At 37.9% G+C, this 4,155-nt stretch overlaps 1 pseudogene; it reads left to right on the forward strand.

The window, feature by feature from the left end:
- Nucleotides 1–386: 386 nt before the first annotated feature.
- LOC128174704 (uncharacterized) lies at nucleotides 387–1,608 on the forward strand (annotated as a pseudogene).
- The last annotated feature ends 2,547 nt before the right edge of the window (nucleotides 1,609–4,155 follow it).

The following is a 4,155-nucleotide window of genomic DNA, read 5'->3' on the forward strand; positions in this document are numbered from 1 at the left end:
ATGACAGGCACGTAGCATCGTTTTTGAAAGTGGGGGGGCCAGACTCATCCAAAAAAAAAAAAAAAAAAAGGAAAATTTTTAACTTTTTAACTTTCCCAAAATCTTCAAAATCCTAATCCGTGGGGGGGGGGGGGGGGGGGGGGGGGGGGGGGAGACTGGCGAAGTATATAACTTCCATTTTACTCCTCATTTCCTTTTTTCATATCAATTTCTTAAATACCCCCAAAAAAGTGGGGGGGCCAACTCCATGATAAATCTATTTTTTATATGTAAATTTTTAAAAAATTGTTGCTGCGAGAAAAAGTGGGGGGGGCCAGGCCCCCCCTGGCCCCCCCTGATGCTACGTGCCTGAATGAGAACGAAGTAAAATCATTTCCGGTTGAGAAATGGAAAACAGAAAATATATAGCACAAGTTTCTTTTTTTTAGTCTTCTTTGATGACAGCAGTGACAGTGATGATAGTGAGGAAAATGATCTTGTCGTATATCCACTGCCATTGGCTTCGTAAGTATAAATGCAATTTAGCTTATAACAGTATAAACTTAAACAGATAAAGGGGTAGAAACTACATACATGTCTCCGGTTACAAAACGTAGATTTTACGAACTTAATAGGAAATTCCCTATGACAAATGAAAGGTATATAATCAACTTGTTGGTTAATAGTATCATAGAGTAAACGTATTTTCAACCCGGGTTAACCTTAGGGTCCTGCTCCTTGTGCAATGGTGTATAAAAGATGCACGCACCCCTCCCCGAACGCACACGCCTAATAACAGGTGAACGTGAATTGCATGTCTGTGAATCGATAAATAACAACAGTGGTTCGAAAACGGTGGGGTGTAATCTCTTGTTTATGGGTCTCCTTTTATTTTGATATTGACCACCACCGCGCACACACAAACAATGAAAATAATAATTTAACATAAGCCCCCCCCCCCTCCCCCAATCATTCTACAACAGTTTTTAAACATTTTAGTCCTTGTTGTAGGTCATCATTAAAATGGCAAAATATACCTAGAGAAAGACACAGACAAAAGAAATATACCAGAAACGTTGTTTCCCACTTTCACCTAGATGAATTTAAGACTTTTTTTAGAGTCGACAGAGTGAGCGTTCAAGGTCTGAAAGAGAAAATTTCTTCAACATGCACCCAACAGAATATATCGGGCATTTTATGTCGTACATCTACAGGAGGTTCAGCCCAGACTCCACTTGAGGACCGCCTACTGATGTTTATATGGTATATGGCCAGCTTGGACAAGTATGCTGCCATTGCAGATCGGTTTGGAACAAGTGAAAGCACAGCTTTATACGCAATACACAATTTCATAACTTTTATTAATGACTATTTATTAGATGCAGTTATTTTGGGCCCACACCTCCAGAAATGCAAGAAATCAAGGATATGTATTTTGAACTTAAAGGTTTTCCTGGCATTATTGGATTCATTGATGGCACACATATTCCAATTAAAAGACCATCAGAAAGGGGAATTGACTATTACAACCGTAAAGATTTTTATTCAATTGTACTGCAAGCTGTTGTACGAGAAGATCTTCGCTTTATTGACATTTTTGCTGGTTTCCCATTGACATTGACATTGTGAGATCACGTGACAATCTCTTACTAGTAGGATTTAGGAATATGGGAGATGAAACAAATTCAGTTAAGACGATTAAAGAAAAGAAACACCAACAAACCCCAATCAGTCACATTTTTCAGCTTTTGTATTTGCCCTTTTTGTGAGTCAACAAGCCAGCATCAGTGATTTATAGAGTGGGACACCCTATAACCTGTCTACATGTGGACAAATACCCGCTGTCCAACAAGATTTACGCGCGAATATGTGTCAACAATATTGTACAGATCGATATAAGGCGGTACCATATCAGTTTTTCAAATTCTCCCAGACAGAAAAACAAAACTTACAAAATACCACAAGGCTCTTTTCGAAATTTATTGAATTATTAAACCAGCAAACTTAATGTAAGTCATTGTCCAGTACTCTCGAACGATTTGTCGTTGGGTAAATCTATCTTTCCTAAAACGGAAATATACGAAAGTGAAAGCATGAGTATATCCTTTTTATATATAATTTACCGAAGTGTGGTATGTATGGAGTCCTCTACATTAATCTGTCTTTTTCTGGTTGAGGAGGGGGTAATTTTTATCATACACCGCTCCCGATGTCGAGTCACTAAAGGTACTTGTAGCGTATTTCAAAAAAATAAAATATTTATTCAAAGATATATTTACTCAAATGATAAATATTTTTATTTAGAAATTGAGGTTCATTCTGCTGAGGTGAGAAGCTGTTGTATTGTTCATAAATAGATATGCTGATCAAAACGGATTGCCTTTTACCTGCTGTCTCAAGAGCCCGTTGCGACACATTTTCTGTACTGTTGCCATGCACTGAGAGTAACACGTCAATTGATGATAAATACAAGGGCACCGCAAAGCGGAGCATCACCTCGCGAAATGAAAATATTGTGCGTGGATATGCATTATTAAAAAATAAACATGTTATTTAAAGACCAAATATTATTTTGTTAAAAAACCATCTGAACTAAAATATTTCGTTTATTCCTATCCTCATGCACGCTCTGTTTGTATCCATGGGGGACGATTGCATTTACATGGTTGTACAATTGCTCCCATTACTAGGAAAATACACCACACACGTGTTAAACTTTAGTAATATATTCTAATAAATTCTCCTTATCCAGTGACATACATTACGCCTGTAGACAATTAGCCATCTTCGCTAGCCAAGGGTTTTCGGTCCGCTTTGCTTCCCATAAACCCTTGGCGGATTTCATTACGAAAACTCGGTGATGTGGTGGCGCTATCTAGCGAGCAACTTGAGTTGCGCCCCTTGCATATTTACAAACAACGGGTTATATACACACTACGGTATTAATAGAACTTAAAAATATGTTGACTACCGAATGTCGGAACATAATTAACGATGCTATTAAACATGTTAAATACGAATTAAGTAATAACCAAGGGAAAGCACAGAATGTTTTATTCAATGTGTTTTGTAAGGACCGGGAGTGAGAAAGTCGCCGATTTATATGAAAGCTTTCATGCCATAAAACCAGGTATCGCTGTCGTGAATATTGCGGACCAAAGAAATTAAATAAAACAAAGATCATTGAATCTTTAAAAGCAATAACCATAAGCAGGAACGCATATATATATTAACGGGATAGGCAACTTCTACATTCGCCATGTTTACTTCCCATCCTGATCAAGCGAGCCTTGACAAGTTTGTAGAACTACATGTTCAATCCCAGTAAAATAGATAGGTTTTTAAGCGATCTGGTTAGACCATCGTTGGAGAAGCACTGTACTCGAGAACTTGTGTCTCAACTTGTTAAAAGCACCGAATGTTTTACCAAAGATCCCACATGTGTTTTCTTTTAAAGTTTATATTTACATGCACTGTGATTGGATCAGCTACTCGCAGCTGCAGCCAATCATAAAGCGGAGCTTGTCACCGAGTTTTCATAATGAAATCCGCCAAGGGTTTAAGGGGAGCAAAGTGGACCGAAAACCCTTGGCTAGCGAAGATGACAATTAGCGTAGGCAAATTTAAAGCAATATGAGCTGCATTTTTCATGTTGAATTTGTTTTTACAAATATGTTCTTTACTACTAAAATGACAAAAATATCATGGTTTAAAATTTCTGTTATCCATATTTCCGTGGGAAAGGCTGTTAAGAAGCCTTATTTGGGGCAAAATTGAATTAGTGTCGTCCTGTACAAAAAATTGATTTGCTATATATTCCTTAGAAGATCATAACAGATCATACTCCAGATTATACTCCTTCCATAGATGGAATAGTTGCAGACAGTCATGTTCAACATGTGCATGCATCAGATGAAGTTATGGATGGTCCAGATCATACTCCAGAACATACTCCTTCCAGAGATGGAATAGTTGCAGGCAGTCATGTTCAACATATGCATGCATTAGATGAAGTTATGGATGGTCCAGATCTGAAATGATGCCAATTGTTAATACATCTTTGCAGAAGGATAATGGAAAACTTGCTGCCCATTATGGGAGACCACTAGAGGACCAATTTCATAGATTTTCAACACGACATTTTTCAACAGCAGCATTGAGAAGGTCGTCACCCCC

This window comes from Crassostrea angulata, chromosome 2, assembly GCF_025612915.1.
Source record: "Crassostrea angulata isolate pt1a10 chromosome 2, ASM2561291v2, whole genome shotgun sequence".
NCBI lineage: Eukaryota > Metazoa > Mollusca > Bivalvia > Ostreida > Ostreidae > Magallana > Magallana angulata.